The sequence below is a fragment of the Paramisgurnus dabryanus genome, chromosome 21, assembly GCF_030506205.2.
Source record: "Paramisgurnus dabryanus chromosome 21, PD_genome_1.1, whole genome shotgun sequence".
NCBI lineage: Eukaryota > Metazoa > Chordata > Actinopteri > Cypriniformes > Cobitidae > Paramisgurnus > Paramisgurnus dabryanus.
The window spans coordinates 15,703,884-15,722,756 of record NC_133357.1 but is presented as its reverse complement, the minus strand read 5'-3'; the positions used below and the strand labels follow the sequence as shown (position 1 = coordinate 15,722,756).

General features: G+C 39.1%; 1 protein-coding gene across 2 annotated transcripts in view; it reads left to right on the top strand.

Moving 5' to 3' along the window:
- The first annotated feature begins 257 nt into the window (after positions 1 to 257).
- rerea (arginine-glutamic acid dipeptide (RE) repeats a) overlaps positions 258 to 18,873 on the top strand; it is a 137,991-nt gene continuing 119,375 nt past the window's right edge. Inside the window, exon 1 of one of the 2 annotated variants that reach the window (XM_065285859.2) lies at positions 258 to 800. The gene's annotated coding sequence lies outside the window, so the exon portion shown is untranslated. The remainder of the gene's footprint in view (positions 801 to 18,873) is intronic. The other variant, XM_065285858.2, reaches the window with a different exon arrangement.

The window sequence follows — 18,873 nt, the reverse complement described above, 5'->3', positions numbered from 1 at the left end:
CCTAACAACAGTCGTCTGAATGTTACACCGGATTCAACATCTTGCTTAGCGATGCAGTTTTTTTACGTTTTACGATCAATCACGATTCCCGTCCGCTCATTTGTCGTCGACAAGCATTTGAATCCAGTCCATGTTTTTGTTTTGTTCGCTTTTTAGAAGTGGTGTGCGGTGGAGGGAAGGGGGGTAATTCTCCTTCACTAGTGCCTGGATAAAGAAAGACTAGGTCAGCCATGTGGATGCGTCTGTTGAACAGCTGAAGAGGAGGAGGAGGGGGGTTATACAGAAAGAGAGAGAGAGAAACGCGGTGTGTGTGCATATGAAAGAAAACGCGAGGGGGAAGAGAGAGAAGAGAGCGCGTGAGTGTGAGCGCGCGCGCGTGTGTATGTGTGTGTGAAAAGGAAGCGGAGTCTGTAAACGGTGAACTCCGTGATTTACCCTCCACAAACTACCGCACCGTATTAAGCTTTACTTCTCCGAAAGCGTCAAAGCCGAGAAGTTATCACACGGACTGAAGGAGTGGAAACCGCGTGCGTTCACAAACGAGTCCGCGGGCGGCGTGAACGCGCATAAATTAGCAACGCGAGGTCGTCTTTTGTTGAGGCATTTGCCCAGTTTCTCATCTGTATGGACGGCGGCTCTCTCGGGATAACGTGTCCGCGTGATATCGTTCAGCCTCGGGTTCTTGGATTTTGGCCCAGGCCGAGAAGTTCGCGGGTTTGTTTTTTGAAGGAACAGACGCGGATTTGGGTTTGAAGTTGTTTGCAGCGGTCCGATCGGAACTTAGATCATCATACTGGCGGGTGAGTAACGACATTGACTGCGTGGAAAAAAATGAAAAGAGAGAGGGAGTTTGGAGGGCTCGAGTGGGTGGGAAGGTAAATGGGGGGATAGAGAAGGAATGTTGGCAATTGCTGCAGGCTTAGAAGTTGAAAGCAGACTGTTTTTTATTGCATGTTTCACTTTTGATTCCCGTTGAAAGAGACAAGCGGTGTGTAATCTTTAAAGGATGCTTTATGACTCCTAGTGAGCAGTCTATCAAGTTAGATACATTGTTTTTCTTGTTACACCGTTTTCTTCAAAGTCAGCATAACTAAAGGCATTCGTAAAATCTCTTTCGGTACTTCCAAGAGTTGTCCCCCTTTTTTATTAAGTGAAGAGCTCCTATGCATTAAGTGAATTATTAATGCTTGGGTAGCAGCATAAATGGTGCATTTAGAGTTGAAGGTGCTTTTGCTATGAATCATCAATACATTAAGCATTCTGTTTATCTCAGTCATTATCAAACTTATCTCTATTGGCTGCCAGACTTAAAAAGTAATCTACAACATAATCACAAGAGTGTTTCTGGAATGAACCCTTGCTAACCCCCTGTGCTGTCCTTGAGATATTTGAAGTGATGAGTTAAAACCTTTTGTTTACTGAAAACCCTAGGAGCTGGGGAGGAGAGATTTTTGGTAGACTTGCCTGACCAGTTGGTGTCTGGCATGGGACAGTCAAGTTCTCTTTGTTAACTGGTATATGTGAACATATGATAAACGTGGTTGTTTAAACTCTATGGTTGTTATGTTGGTGGTAAAGACCTAATGGGTTTGTCTGTTATGTGTGGGATAACTGGGTGGTGGTTGAAAAGACTTGTCTGAAACCGTTTTTGTTTCACAGCCTGCCTTATCTGATCTTGTTCTCCATGCTGTGCATGTGGAGGAAGCAGCTTGTATTCCCTCTTTGGTTTAGTGGTCATACTTTAATTTCATGTGACTTCTGAATATGTTAATTTCTTGAGGGTGTCTTTTACATGGGCGGCAGAATGTTTTGTTACTTTGCACATTAAGAGAGGTGCTATTTATACTAGGAAGGGCCTACTCTTTGTGCCTAAAGTGATCCCCAACCCATCCCCCATGCTAAGATGATTTTCTTTCCTTTTCAGTTGTTTATCATTTAATCCTAAACAACAAGATGGTATTTGGGGTTGGATCACATTCTGGAAACAAAACTATTAGTATTGTTTGGAGAGTTAGTCAAACTGATAAATCCAGGGTCGCAGACTTGTGTGGTCACAGATTCGCTTTAATAACAAGGATAAGGATTAAATGTTGTTAAAAAATGGAATTGACCAGTCTATACACACATTGACATCATTAATCTCTAATCATAACAACTTTGGATACAGTCTCCTAATCCTTTGGTTTATAGAAAATGGAGAGAGAGAAGAAGAAAAGCTTTTATGAACCCAGTTACACATGCCATGGCTTTGAGGGTAGTCTGAGGTGAAAGAAATCAAACATTTAGTGAAGCGTCTCCAGCAGAGGAACTAAAGACTACAGCAGGGAACAGAATGTTTTCATTGTCTTTTGTTACACTTATGGAAAGCCGTTTGAGCTAGATTACTAAGACCGTTTCAGCAGCAACAACATAAACAAATGGCTTTTGTGGACTAAGCGCAACTTCCGGTAGACTTCCACATTGAATCAATAACAACAGAGTCCTTTTATAGTAGTTTATTTCTGATAACAAGGGAAATAAAGGACAAATTTCAACTATTACACTAAGCTAACAATAACTTACTATATAAAAGTATTGGTTACAAGCTACAGGTCCTTGAATTCTTTTCCTCCTGGCAAACATCTTTGCACAGTTGTGATCCACACTCGTCTTTAGCAAACCAAAACATTTTATTTTCGACAATGTATTTGTTTCAGAGATCAGTTTAGCCACTAGCCAGATGATAAATAAATACAGACACTTTGGTTCAGGCGCGTGTCCGGGACAACGTGTGTGCGTCCCGTGAAACCGTCTATAGGCCCTGTTTACACCTGGTATTAAGATGCATTTTGGTCTATCAGATCACAAGTGGACGATGCTAAATACGAGTGTAAATGGGGTGTGAAACATTTAAGTTTGTTCACATTCAGAGGATATTCGAAAACACATTCGACCGGATTGCTTTTGTGGTGTAAACACTCAAGACCGCCTACTCTTCACCTACTGACCTAATGTGTGATGTACCCAGCACAGTAGTGTTCGGCACGGTCCTTAGGCTTTCATTGATAAAACCAGAGTGGCTGCTCTCTACTTCTTTCTTTTTTGTTTAATTTTGCATAAAAAAGAGAGATTAAAACACCAGGTGTAAACAAACATGCATCTCTCTCATTTACTTGTGATCTGATCGAACAAAACCTAATACTAGGCATCTTAATACCAGGTGTAAATGTACTCATAGTTTACTACTAATTGCCCATTAATTGAAGTCTTCCACAGTCCTAGAGGCACACATTTGCAAGCAATTTGTAAGCTAAAAAGTTCAAATCAAGGAATGTAAAAAAGGTAATGCTGGAAAATGTGGAATTTCATGGGAATATATAAGAATTGTGGCACACAGAAAAAGATGAGTCCGATGTCGGTGAAGCTAATAACTGTATGTGATACATTTGTATAAATTACACAAATTTTACAAATAACTTCCTTTCATTCCGAATGTTTCCAACTTGAAATATTTCCAAAATTCCATAACTTTGCAACCATTAAAGAAGCTTGGCATTTGGTGTTCTTGTTTTGAGGTTCTTCTCATCTTCTATGAAAGGCTTGGCTCTCTCTCTTACACCAAATGACTTCTTGCTAACAACGTGAGTGCAGTATATTTTAATGTTCTTGTTATGATACATCTGGGTGCGGTGCCTTCATTTGCAGTCGGTGGGTGTATGATTAACTGTGTCATCCTTCTCCCTTAATAACTGCTTGGCTCTTTGCTTGAGCAGCTGAGAAAGGCTGCTAAATGTTTAATGCCTAAGCGCACAATAACATTTAGCCTGTGTGTTTTCAAGGCAGAAACTACATAAGAAACAGATTTGGTGTTTTGCTTGTAATTGAATTATCCGACATCATTTCTTTTACAAGCTGAGATCATTTTTGTCACCTTAAGCATTCTGCACATAGATTTGCCTGTGTGTGATCCCCCACCTTTAAAAGCCTTCAAATGGGCGATAGCTGGATCAAAGACTGTGTGGCAGGGCTGACGGAGGGGTTTCTTCATAGTGTGTGTTGTAGCGGATCAGTTGAAGCTCGGTGCCTGCTGAATGTTTGACAGGGCTTGGGCAGGCATGTTATTTAATCTGCTCGCATGATGGAACTGGCTGGTATTACGCTGCACATCTCCTCTGTGTGCCTTAATGGTGTCGCATCTATAACGCAGACCGAGTTCAGTTCTGTGGTGCAAGGAAGAGTAATGTTATGCTTGATGAATTGGAGAAAGGGCAAAGGTAATTAATGTCATGTTTGAGCTTCCTGTTGCCTTATTGTATTGTCACGGTTATGGCTATCAAAATGCGAAAAACCGTTAACGGATGAACGCTTGATCGGCTGAAAGCCTATTCATTCGAATTTATTTCAAGATGATATTTGAGAACGATCAAGACGGACGGTTGGCCCAACGTTTCCAGGTTTGTCTTTGTCTCTTCGTAACTTGTAGGTGGACTCGCCTTTGTTTACAAGAATGTTGGCACTTTCCCCTTGATAATAGATACAGTAACCACAGGCGCCTGCTCATAGCCCTAGTGACAAAGAGACCTGACACTGTCAAACTATAAACAGCCCATGCAGCTGAGTCGTCTGAATGCTTCTGCTGCAGCAGGTACTAGCGGCAGATTGATATCTGTCTGGTAATAGGCTCGCCTTTGTTTGACTATATGGTAGCTTGTTTCAGCAATATCCTTTTTAGTTTCTCTTAAGTTTCTGTCTATACCCAAAGGTGGATAATGGTCACTGATGAATTGAATCGAATCTTATTTAACAGTACAGCATAGCATACCTCCAGTCTCGCATCGGACGATTCATGCATTATGCGTATATATCTTGGCGGGAATGCTGTTGATGTCAAATAAATGTAAACCAGAGGAGTGCGAGAAGTTAATGGGTATAATTGAAACTGATATTTTTTTAATAAGGCCTAAAGCAGCTGAGACCTTGCTCGAGATGTCTCACACATGTTAAGTGAGAGGGGACATCTGGACCTGTTAATTCAGCACATGGTCATAAAGTGAGGTTGGGGTCCCACAGGCCTCACTGTTTTCCTGCTCTGTTAGGGATGTCAGATGGAGTCTTTATGCTTTTCTGCGTGCACACCCTTAGTAGCATTCACTCTGTTCTTGTCATTGAGCATCTGATGGAGAAATAAAACACACTAGATCCCTGGTGGTACATATATCTAAAAATTCCTCTTGGATAAACATGCTGGGTTGAAGCGTGTCTTGTTTCGAAACCAAACGCCTTGGACTGATGTTACAGAAGGCAATCTGTTTCTCTGCACTGTAAAAAAAACCTGTAATTTTACAGTTTTATTGTACAGATTTTCCATGTTTTTTAAAATACAGTTAAAAATCGTAAAATTACAGAAATATAATGCAAATTGACATATTCATTGTAAAATCACATGAAAAACATGTCAATGTGCATAATGTATAATTGTATAAAGGAAAATTTCTGTGATTTATTGTGCCCATTATTTTACAGTATTTTTCCGACACCCCAGCTGCCGGCATTTTACCGTTTTTTTTTTTTTACAGATTATTTTACAATGTAGTTCCTGTCAACTGTTGTAAAATGTCTTTTTTTTTTGCTTTACTGTGGGGTATAGTCTCAACCCTCAAAAACTAAATAGCTTAAAGCTACTAGATAAAAATCAGAATCTGTGTTATGGTGGGTGGATATGCGTTCATCAAGATTACTACATTACAGTGACACCAAACTATGTTAGTAAGGGCCAAACACTTAAACAGTACAGAGACACAGACATGCATTGTTAGCCCGAGAGATACAGGGCGTTGTTGGATAAGACACCAACATGGGTCATCTGTATTCATGTTGGGTTTTTGTTTCAGAAGAATTTTTAATTTAACGGACCAGTCTGTTTTTTTTTTTAGGCAGATACTGATTACTCTGCTAGGTCGGCTCTTTTCATGCAATTGATTTATTTTGTTTTTCCGTAGGTGATAAGTTGCCACTTTGTGACACAATATGCACATTGTTCTGAACAAACTAGGCAGTTGTTGAATAATAGTACAGTTCGTGTCTGAATTTATCTTTCTGTGATCAAATAAATCTGTCTTGGCTGGCAGAAGAAAATAGATCTTTCCTCATCCTGATAAAAAAAGTGTAAAAATAGTTTTGTTATGAAGTAGGTGAATGCAGGGTGTTTAAATGTAAGTGTTAAGAAGCATTTGTTGCTGATAAAATAATAACCTACACTGCCAAATAAGCTGGCACGGCGCTAAAAAGAAAAAAAATAATAGCCTCATTTAGAGCAATATGAACTTTCAAGTGAAAAGGACAGGTTTTGCAGAAACGTTATTAACGAAAGACCATATGATTACAGTCATGCGCTCATGTTTGGTTGACTGATCATATTTAATGCTAACGGTCAGCATTAGTTTTGCATGAATGGTTTACCTCAAAATGTAAGACGTTGTGTGTTGACTAAAGTTTTGTTGAGCCATTGTGCTTTTTTTTTACAATGTTTTGGACACTATCCCTCAATATCACACAAACTTGTGGATTGTTCCTCTGCTGGAACATTGAATGCAGATGTCAGGGTGGCTGAGGTGTGAACTTGTGAGAGCAGGGCTGGTTGCATGCCATGATGTCTCAGCGGTGCATAGCTTGACAGTTTTTCAGATGTCTAAGCTTTTGTGCCCTACAGACAAAGACACAGTGCCTCTAAAATGTCTCTGCTTGGCCCGAGGAAGTTTCGTATATTTTTGCAAGATTGTAAAAAACTTCACCCTGTTTGTGTAGAGGTTAAAGCTCTGTTCCGGTAACCCAGATGTTTCTGGGTTCAAACCACAGAGGTGATCCATGAGCCGGAAATTTGCTGTGCACTATTATCGATATTTTGCCCTTGAGAAAAAGGCACTTGTGTTAGGTTGCTATCAAAGTCATTTGTCAGTTTGATAACTTGTGTATCTTCGTAGCATCTGTTTTATGTGTGTAAATACTCTAATAAAGCACAGGCTGAGCAAAATAAAATAAATATTTACAATTGGCTAGTTTGTGATCAGTCGTGTTTGTTTTTGATTTTGCTTTCCCCTGCAAGGTGTTTTATATTTACACATTGCAGTAGGAATACAGTCTGTCTTTCATCAGAAACCTTTGAGGGTCACCACACAGCAGACATTTTAACTAGGCCAACCTCAGCGCAAGGGTCAATAGCGTGCCCTTTAGGGGTTTGCGGCTGACATGTTTGCCATCAGAGACCGTTCTCTGAATCAGCCTAATTAACCTTTCCACCAGAATTGTTTCTGCTTGTTTGTATTCATAATTTATTGTTTAGTAAGCGTTGCTGAGAAGTCATGCTGTTATGTTTTGCTTTGCAAACTGCTGCTAAATGCAGTAATCTGAATTATTTTCAAAATAACTTCCCAAATATTTTCATCTGCAAATCATCAAAGAAATAGTTAAGAAACCGTAACCACTTAAACTGGAACATGGACTTCCTTAGGTCTCATATTGTTTGTATTTGACAAAGGGAAACATGCTAGCTCGTGTTTGAACTAACTAATTGAGATCTTGTGCTTAGACACCCGAGTGTCTCTTTTCGATCTCTGTTTCACAGAGTTGAACAAAGAGGGTTGCAGCTCTCACCACCTGCAAACCATTTTCACATTTAGCACGAGTAACTAAGAAAAAAAACGTGTGACAGAAACTTTCAAATGCGCTGCTATGGCGTGCTTGTACTTTCAGATCTTATTTTGGTGAGTAAACATTTAATGCAAGTGTATCGCAGCTTTATTTATGCATTAAATCTGCTGTTTGCTCTGAATTATTCATGAGCCGGTAAATAATACATCAGCCTCCGTTTCTCAATGATTACTGGCTAAGATACAGAGTTTGCTGATGATATCCTTATGTTTTGTGTGAGATATTTTTGGACACTGTTGTTATTGGATGCACTTTGAGTAATGAACACATTATTAGGTTGTTTTATCCGTTACAATTGAATGAGCCATCAATCAAATAGATGTTGGTATGGATTTTCTTCACGTTATTTTTTTTGGCAGACAACGAGGGCTGGAATTATGATGTCACTTGGCACGTAATTGTTTGGGGGAGGCATTAACTAGTTTTCCCTTTTAGCTTGACCTCCGTTTTAACCTGTGCGACTGGGCCGGTGTCATAAGAGCCACTGACACCTTTGATTTGATCCACTTCATCTGTCATCTCTTGCTCAGGAATAATTACAGCGGTGGCAGGCTGTGCCCTAGGGAGCGCTCAAGCCTGTGACCTTTTTGTTCCCTTAAACATGAGCCAGAGACAAAGGCGCAGGAGAGCGAGAGTTGTGATTAGGAAAATAATGGCTCTGACATGTTAGAGATTAAATTGTAAACAGGCTGCGAGACATATCAATACTTGCTGAGGTGATTGATTTTGCAACTACGGCTCCACTGGCTGTAACCAGCTGTTAACGCCGCTTTAATGAACGAGAATTTCGAAGTGAGGTTGTGCACCAAGACCTTTGCTGTTTATTTACCCGTGCTTATTCATCTTAGCCTTTTGCATCTTCTTTGATTACAATAAATCGATGACTTGAATGGTCCGTCACATTTGAAAATGACAAGCTTGTTGTTGTGTATGCGTGATGTATAAGGAGGTGTCATTGAGAGGACAAAGAAAAAACAGGGGGGTGAAACAGAAACTGTGCTCCATAGAATCAGCTCAATGGTCCTGTTCTTCATCAGAGTAAAGTGCCTCCATCTGAGCGGGAGGGAAATTATACCCTATTGTGGCAATACACCACAATCCCACTAAAGTCTCCATTAAGCATAGCAGAGCTATTGAGTATTTGCCTTCCTACTTGATATCGCCATATTCGTTTGGAAATTCTTTACCAAATCTTGATAGTTTGTAATTGTGGGAGTTGCATATATCTGACATGCATGCCATAGTGGTGGATTTATGCTCGTGTATCATTCTGGGGGATTAATATGCGGGCGCCACGGGGTCATGCAGAAACATGGTCACCGCAGGGTCAGGTTATGGTTCACAGTCGGGGTAGTGTTACGCATTGGTTAAACGCACGACACAATCTCACCATTCATTTTAAAACTAGATTACACAGCTTTATAGTGAAATACAGAAACATAAAAACAATATCAAAGTAATACAGAATGTTTGCGTAAATGTTATATTTGTACTGCTCGGCACACAAAGCTAATAATATGCTGGAAGATAACATGCTGTTCTGGGAACTGTTAAGTGTGTGCTTTGTAATCTTTATTTACTTTTTAATTTCTTTTTATATACAAGTCCAATAAAGTTGGTCTGTGATGCCATGCTTCGTCTACTGCATATAGATGGATTCGCCGCCTTCCACTGAAGTTCTTGGCTATTCAGTAAACGTTTATTAGATCTTTTTAGAGAGAGTTCCCAGCACGTATCTAGAGTCTCCGTTTGGATCCCAGCCTGTTAGTTTGAGCTGCCATCGCTGGCAGGCCGTCCCATTGAGCCTTAAAAAAGATGTTTTTGTTGTACGTCCAAAAATACCTGTGAAGTACCGTAGGTCGGCCCTAGGAGCTTTTGAAGCACGCAGGGTCCGCTGGAGATGCATTCGCACCCGACAGCAACCACCCACAAGGCTGAGGCATGAAATCTTTTCATCATTATACGCTTTAAGATGCCAGATTCAACCAGAGCCAAACGCTCACACAAGCAGCAAGCAACGGCCCTACTTAAATTTATGTTTGATTCGCAATGAAGATCCTTTCCTTATTTGGCAAGGGCAGATCTTCTATTTTGTTTTAGCACAGGCTGTTTAGATCATAATTTGGCATGTCGGAGGTACAAATGGGCTCAGAGATGCTGAATACGATACTTAAAATTCCCCCAGTCTAAACTTCTCTAGAAAGGAAGAAGTCTTCCTTATAAATACAATTGTTTCTTTCCTTAGATATTTTAAAAAGATTTCTCTGATAAAACAAGCAGAAAGCGTTCCCTTTGGGAATTTGGGCACTGCCGCAGCCCCGGCTTGTGCCGATTAAAGGAACACTTGTAGGTAATCTGTTTGAATAAACCTCTCTCTGTTGCACATAGGGGGGAAATAGAGGGTTACAGACACTGGAAATGGGTGGGCTGGGAAAGAGAGTCGAAAATTTGGATTTCTTATCACCTCTGTACAATCCGCCACTCTGCAAGGATAAATATTTAATGATGGGGAAGCTGAAATAGAGCCCTAGCAGACTGAGTTGAAATGGATCTGCTATTTATATGCTATACAGTTCCATAAAGTAATGGAACGGTTAGACAGCCCAAGGTTATTAGTGTACGTGCCGCTGATTCTTGCGTATGTTTGTCTTTCTCACAAAGGCAAAGTGGTCGCTGTTTTGTAACAATGACGACTTTAATATTCATAGTCCTGCAGCCCGAAGCAAACTTATTTGATTAGATTATCTATTTAGATTTAAATGATCTATTTTGAGCTATGTCTATTTCCATATTGATTTGTTTGTTTTGTATTTTCAGTACAAAGACTGTAGTGTCTAGCATTTGACTCGGCTAGAATACTGTTGCAAATGACTATTGGCATCTGTTTTTACTGAGCTGAGTTTATGTAGGTTTTTTGTTTAACAGGCATAGCACTGGCCACCAGGGATCCACAAAAATAACTGTGGATGTCAATTTAATATTCCCCTATTTGAAATAAATTATATAAAATGTGTTTCGGCTGAGTCACAGAATCGGTGGTGGCCGGGTGGAATATTTTTGGAGAGCGGCAGTGTTTTGACAGTTGCGCATCATTGTTTCTGCGGGTCAGCCGAATGACATTGGGGCTCGAGTGGCACTCTCATTCATAGCCATTCAAGTCTCATTCTCGAGCCAAGTTGATAACAGATTCTTCCCGCGGTCCCTCTCGCATTGTTTTGACTTGCGATGATTTGGGCCGTTTTAGTGTAATCGAACGGTTCTTAAACGCTGCATGCTTTGTTCGCTGAATGAACACAATGGATTACATTGTGGACAGAATGTTTCTATTGTGGAGATGCAACTCTCCCAACCACTTCCGAATGGGTGGATTGGGTTACCATTGCCTTTTCATGGCCGGTTTGATAAGTGCTGATCAATGGAGCTCTTATCTAAAATCTAATTTGTTTGGGGGTTTTTGGGCTCAATGTTGATTTGGAGATTATTCTTATATACTGTTAAATTAATCAAGATACATATGTTTGTGTCTTTTTTAGACCACTTGGATACTCACAGACATTAATTACAGCAATTTCACATTCATTATTGAATTTTTGATCTGCTGTTGGTGCAGAGGGTTAGAGATGTAGAACATGCAGCGACTCTGCCTTATCTTTGCCGAGTGGCTCATTAAGATGTTCCTCTTAGTAACAAAGACTGTAAATCTTCATCAGATCTTGTTTTCGGAAGATAACGGGACAAAATGCAAACAGAAATTGACGTGTGAGACTTGGGAAGTACTTATTAATAATTAGCCGAGGGACAAAGCTCTTTCGAAAGGGATTTCGTCTCATTTTTCTATTGCAGATTGTGTCGAAAGCTCGTGCTTTGCAGCCAAGCCTCTGTCGTCTTTCATTAAAAAGCGAGCCTGTTCTGTAGTTGCGTGGTTCTCAGTCATACTATTAGCAGCATAGCTGAAATGTGCCCGTTCCCTTTTAAAGGGGACACAGGTTGAGCAAAGGAGAACGGCCCTATTTAACAGCATGATACATGAGGGTTGCAGGAAATCTACGTAGAGGAGCCGCTAAAAGAAAGAGCCGAAAAGGTCAGGCCACATTTCATTTCAGCCAAGCTTTTTATTAGCTCTGCACTGTGTGCAGTTTAGAGAAAATACAGTTGCTCAGCAGTCAATGGACTACTCATTTAGATTGACACATGTGTATACACTTGGATGAATGTGGCTCTGTGCTGAACATGCTCGCTCTGTTTATGAGCTTACCCATGCATTTCCAAGCTATTTTAACTCGGACGTACACAAACCTGCCCCCAGAGGTTCATTTATTGCCGTGCTGTGGAAGAAATGGTCCAGCTTGCTAAAGAACACAAGGCTGGGGATGCGGTGTTGAATATTGTGATCATGATGCACTGTTAAAATGTTATGGGCATTAAATCCAGTGCATTATTTGAATTTACTTTTTTTTTTAAAAGAGGCTTGGGAAAGAATAGGAAATCCTATTCTCTTAATTTGGCAAAAAAATATTATTATTATTATTATTATTATTATTATTATTATTATTATGTTATATATTATTAATTATATAATAATAATAATGTTTTTTTTACATTTGCAAAAGCTTTATTTACTTGCTAACTAATAAAGATCATTTGTGACACTTTTTTTTTTATCTCCAGCTGGTTAAATTGTCCACTAGCTACTTTATAGTTAAAGCACCTTGGTTCCTTGGCTAAAACGGCCATGTTGCATAAGCAGCAATACCAGACCCCCACCCCCTCGCCATCTCCCACTGTGCTTTGTTGTAAAACACTGGGGTATTTTCAGAGTATGCATTGTGCGAATGCACCAAAGGCTGAGAGTGGTAATCGAATATATTAATTTTACAAAATGATGAAAAATCATCATGTCATCGTTTTCTTGAAGCCCCACACGCTATCTGTATAAGTCTCCATTTCACACATGAATGCGTTACGAGTTAATCTGCCGGCTGCCACTGTACGCTGCTTTAAACACGACCCTGAACCCATTGTTTAGTTGCCTCCCTCTAGTAAACGTTTATTTATCTTTTTTCTAAACAGGTGCTCTTTTATGTCCCCGCACATCTTTAAATAAACCAGGGTCTGGTTTTGTGTATGGGTTGATAAGCGCACGCTCTTCCTGAGAACAGTGCAGTAAAACGGCAGAATGGTTAAAACCGTTCTAGTCAATGCATGTTTTATGAGCTGTCCAGAGAGGAGAGAGAAGCTCTGATCCTGCTTGTTTCAGCACTGTTTTCATTACCCTCCAGTTACTTCCCCTGCTCCGAGGCATGGAAACAATCTCAAATCTTGTTTACAGTGCGATGCATTTGGGCTCCGTACCGCAATAAGCCCAGGCAGTATAGACGTTAATCAAGAATGTGATTTTTGCTTTTGTACGAACGTTTGGAGATGTAAGCGACCAAGATGTCGAGGACAGAGATTGGACACTGTAGGTGCCTTCAGCAGACTTCTTCGAAAATAAACAAACAACGAATGCGTGTTTCGTGTGGCCTGCGTTGGAAATAGTACTCTGGAGTGCCTCCTGAAATTTATATTTATATTTGAGCCGAGTTGCCATAAATGGAGAGGTGGAGTAACAAAGAGGGTGTTAGTCACAGCAGACTTGAGCTTCTTAAAGACAGTCGGGTTGTGGTTTTACAGCGCAGGAGAGAGGTGGCTGATCCAGAAACAAAAGCCGCTCCTAATTAGAGGTAATACCGTCCTGTGGTATCTGGGGTGGAGGTGCTTTTGGCAGGGCTGTTACGCGTGTTTTTGAATGCCCTGCTTGTTCTTGGGACCATCTGCCGCCAGTTTGCCAAGAATGGAGAAAAGGCGGCACTAGATAACTAAATAATTTAGTCTGAAAATGTCGTGTTGACCCATTGGCATGGGCATCATCTTTAACCTTACGTTCTCAAAGACACATAATGAATAATGGTGTGAGAAAGAGGTCTTGAACAATAAGCATGAGTTGAAATCTCTCCTCCAGGCCCTGTGTTTTGTGTGATGATGATGGGGGAGGTGAGTGACACAGTGCTGCCCCCAATTTCCCCCACCCAGGCCCTGATAGATAGACACCAAGACCTCCATGCTTTCTTATTCTGAATACGTCTCACTGAATACTGAGCGCTGGTTACTTTGAGATCTTTACATCTTTACACACATTATCAGTTTATTTTTTCAGCGTTTTTGTTCAGCTGTCATCATCCTAACACTCTTTTTTGCGTCAGAGTTGATTGTATTTTGATTGAAGGGGGAAGAAATGTACAGGCGTTGCTGCTACATAATCTGAACCCAGTGAAACAGTGAATAGGCTTTTGTAAACGCCCGCATTCACTTTGAATTCATTGTATTGTGAATCAAAGTAGATGAGGGGAGGTTGGATGTAATGTTATTATCAGAGCATAATGTTAATATCCTCCTGTTTTTATGGGGGATTTATGGTGTTTATTTGCAATTGATTGGGTATTGATTTTCTTTGCTTGGCGAGGACAAACCATGGACGGATCTGATACTGCAATTTGCCCTGTAAATATTACTTTCTTCAAATGTATATTGATTGTTTAATATACATACCCTCACCGACTTTCATTTATTAAATCAGACAAGACATTATGGCCCTTTTGACATTCATCAATAATCACTGTACAGTTTTGAATTCGGACGAAATAGGATACAGCATTCCCCGCCTTTGTTTTTATCATGCTCCCACTCAAATGACTCCTCTGGTGATGATACTCCATTTAGATGTTTGCCACACAGCCTTAAAAGCACAGCGCTGGAATAACCAGAGATCTTACCGCCACACAGACAAACTGGTCTGAGAGCCCTCAGTGTGGTTTGCAGTGTTTTTATGTCTTACAGTGTGAAATGAAGTTACTCCCAGGCCTGATGCTGATAATAGACACGAGCACTGATGGGGAGCCGGCCCCTCCGGGAAAACTGCAGTGGGAATACACAATCGCATACACAGCCACTTACTATCTGTGTATACTCGGATTGCTTGGAGCTTAGCCTTCAGCCTCAGGTTTACAGGCGCCTTAGATTAACTGCTTGACTTGAAGATTGACTTCTGTATTTAAATCATAAACCTTGGCATAGTTTTCAAAATAATACAATTGTGCATTACAGTATATTATGGTGTCAAAATCAATATACTTTTGATGAATTTTAATACTGTGATATATATGAAGAGTTCAGAAGTAAAACCCTTTAAGTGCATCTGACATGTTTTCTTCTAAATGTGTACTTATGTTCAGGTTCAGTAATTTCACTTGAATAACAATGAAAAGATTAGTAGTCAGTAATTGAAATGCATTATTTTCACAAATGTCACTTTAGTCATTCATTGGTATTTCACAAATTTGACTCTTTTGCTGCAAAACACTCTAAGTACATGCAAAAACTCCCCACTTCTAATGAAGTATCAGTTGTTTTTCACTGTCTTTTCTTAATAAAGGTAAAAGGCTCAAAAATGAGATAATCCTAAAATAGAAATATCCTAAAATATTTGGTAAAACTCCTTGACGTATGAGTGACATTGTTCATCTAGTTCTTAACCTGTTTACTTAGAGGACTTTGCTGAAAAATCGTTAAATCGTTTAACGCATTTTGCCAAAAAACGGGAGCATTTTATGAACATATAATACATACCAAGAGCATTCGTTTAATATCAATTAGGGATGAATAACGATTAATCGTGATTAATCCTTAGCAGAAGTTTTTGTTTACATCATATATGTATGTGAACCGTGTATAATAACTTTGTATAGATAAATGCTTACACATGCATGTATAAATTTAAGAAATGTTTACATGTGTATATACATTTGTGTATTAATGTATAATTTATATTATATATAAATACTTAATATATAATTTTTTTCTTAAAATTATACATGCATGTGTGCATATTTATATATACATTATTATACACAGTTCACACACATATATGATCTAAACAAAAACTTTTATTCTGCTATTGATTAATTGCTATTAATCATTATGCATCCCTAATATCAATATATCGTTTTAACAGAGGTGGGGCTTTGCAGCATTTCTATCTTCATATGTAACATTATTTGCATGGTACTACTAAAAGCAATGTACCATCTTAAAATATCATTGCCAGTGTAGATATTAAAGGATTAGTCAATTTTCTTAAAAGAAAAATCCAGATAATTTACTCACCACCATGTCATCCAAAATGTTGATGTCTTTCTTTGTTTAGTCGAGAAGAAATTATGTTTTTTTGAGGAAAACATTGCAGGATTTTTCTCATTTTAATGGACTTTAATAGAGCCCAACATTTAATACTTAACTCAACACTTAATAGTTTTTTTCAACGGAGTTTCAAAGGACTATAAACGATCCCAAACGAGGCATAAGGGTCTTATCTAGCAAAACGATTGTCATTTTTGACAAGAAAAATAAAAAATATGCACTTTTAAACCACAACTTCTCGTCTAGATCCGGTCATGATGCGCTAGCGTGACCCCACGCAATACATCATGACGTCAAGAGGTCACTGAGGATGAACGCGAAACTCCGCCCCAGTGTTTACAAGTGTGTTGAAAGAGGACCGTTCCTACGTTGTTGTATGTCAACTGATACTAATTAATGTCTTTGTGTCAGTTTATTGTTTACAATGGTCCGCAAATGTGCGTTTTATATATGTAACACGTGACCTCCCTACGTCACTACGCATTTACGTTAGGTCACGCTGGACCTGACCTAGACGAAAAGTTGTGGTTTAAAAGAGCACAATTTTATTTTTCTTGTCAAAAATTACAATCGTTTTGCTAGATAAGACCCTTATGCCTCGTTTGGGATCGTTTATAGTCCTTTGAAACTCCGTTGAAAAGAAACTGTTAAGTGTTGAGGTAAGTAATAAATGTTGGGCTCTATTAAAGTCCATTAAAATGAGAAAAATCCTGCAATGTTTTCCTCAAAAAACATAATTTCTTCGCGACTGAACAAAGAAAGACATCAACATTTTGGATGACATGGTGGTGAGTAAATTATCTGGATTTTTCTTTTAAGAAAATGGAATATTCCTTTAAGTCTATGGAGAAATGTATTATTCAGTAGTTTGTCATTGCATTTCAATACATCATCACATTCAATTCCACTGTCAGATTATTTAAACAAAGTATATTTTGTTATAAAGGATACCTGTGTATATATTCTTCCTTTGTTCTGACAGATGTATATGCAGCACTAAAAACCTAATTGCTCCCATGTGATTGTTGTTTTTGTTTGCTTTTTTAAGCTTTGTTTATTTCCAAAAACAAAGCAAGCATAAATATTTTAAATTAAATGTTTCTGATTTGCACCTGCTTAGATTCTAATAGTTAAACCAAAACAACAAATCAGATCTCATTCTGTTGAAATAATAATATTTATTCATACAGAATAATGTCAGTATTGCCGGATGCTTGATGCATCTGTTCCAGTGCCACAGCGTTTTCTTTTTAAATGTAAGATTTTGTTCCTCCAATAAAAGAGTTGTTTGTTAAAGGTTTTAAATTGTTAAATGTGACCGTGATCATCTTTAATACCAGTTTAATAATAGTTTAAATGGTTAACACTTCTTAGAAGTGTAGTTTGTTCATCTACTCATGCAAGACTCACAGGAACAGAATGCATAGATATCAATCTGACAGGAATGAGTCTGTAGGGAGTTATTCTTTGAAAGAAGGCCTTTTCGCACATTATTTCACTTAATGGATCGGGCTTTGGTGGTAATGCTTAAAGATCCATCAGCATGTCAATGCAATTTAGAACTCAATAAAAACTGTTTCTATGTAGAGAGGGTCCTTCAATGTACCACACAACCATATCAATAAAGTAGTCATTTATGGAGGAGTACTGAGTAATTGTTGGAAATAGGCAGTAGTGGCCATTATGTTTTAGTGTAGGCTGGATTTTATTTAATACATTTCCAGAATAAACGTACAATCAGACAAATGATGCTTTGAATCGGTATTTACAGTAGGGATTATGGTGTTTCATCATGTAAACTTTTGCAATTGCATCGCTGTAAGTTATAATTTAACACAATTTGATGTTGGCTCAGTCTGTGCTGCGCTTTCATCAGCCGAAGCCCGAAATCTGTTTTGATTACTTTGCTGGACCAGTGATGTTTTTTGTTTCTGTTGTGTTGAACCTCTGCTTCAGAAGTCTGTTGTTTTATTTATTTATCGAGCTTTTCGCTTTGGCGCTGTGGCAGAATAGATTGATTTCAACAAAGCTGTTTTCAGAGTAGCTCTGTTGGATGAGATTTGAATGAGACATTTGTCTGATAAATCTGAGTTACTCATATTGCAGATAATGTTTTGTTTGATATGTTCTGAGGCTAATCTCCCCTGCCGAAAACATAATCATATCAGACACGTATTTCACAACTTTCCATCCTTTCGGGAAGCCTCCGGTAATCCTCACCAGGCAAATTTCTACCGTTTCATAATGCCGTGATTGAAAACTAATTCGCAGCATCTGGGATCTCCATAAAATGTACATATATTATTGTATTACTTCTTTCTTCTCATTAATAGATCTCTCTCTATTGTCTGCTCATTCTTTGCCACCGACTTAAGATTTTATACACTACCCAGGCTACATTCAGAAATGAATCACCTGGCGGTTTTGCTTTGTGAAATGGCGTTTGTGTTTGCATGTCCTTTCACTGGCTTTTGCCTCAAATCACAGAGATGAATGCACCGGCCTATTGGTGTAATAGGAGAGTGATTTAGGATGAATAAAACATGGAGCATGAAAGAATAATGTTGAAAAAGGAGTGTGTTTTGTAATAGAGCCCTGCTGCGTGCCCATTGTGAGGTGATGTGTTAATAGTGGGAGAGCAACTGTGTGGTTGGAAGGGGTGAGAAGGTCTAATTCATGAGCTTCGCTGAAGGAGAAATGTATTTTTATTTAAAACCTCCTGGCTCACACCCCTTGACTTCATTGCAGTAATGGAAATGGTAAAATAGGTGCTGTTGGCCGAGACCCCTGAAGCTTTTTTCCTTTTTTTTTTTAACCAGCTTTCACAAATGGCTGATTTTTCTCCCTCCCTGCCTCTTTTTCCCTCCCTTTTCCATTAAGACAGCTGGTATCTCTCAAAAGGTCCTGCTCTGGTGATTGATGTGTAATGGCTTCAAGCCTCACCTGCCCCAC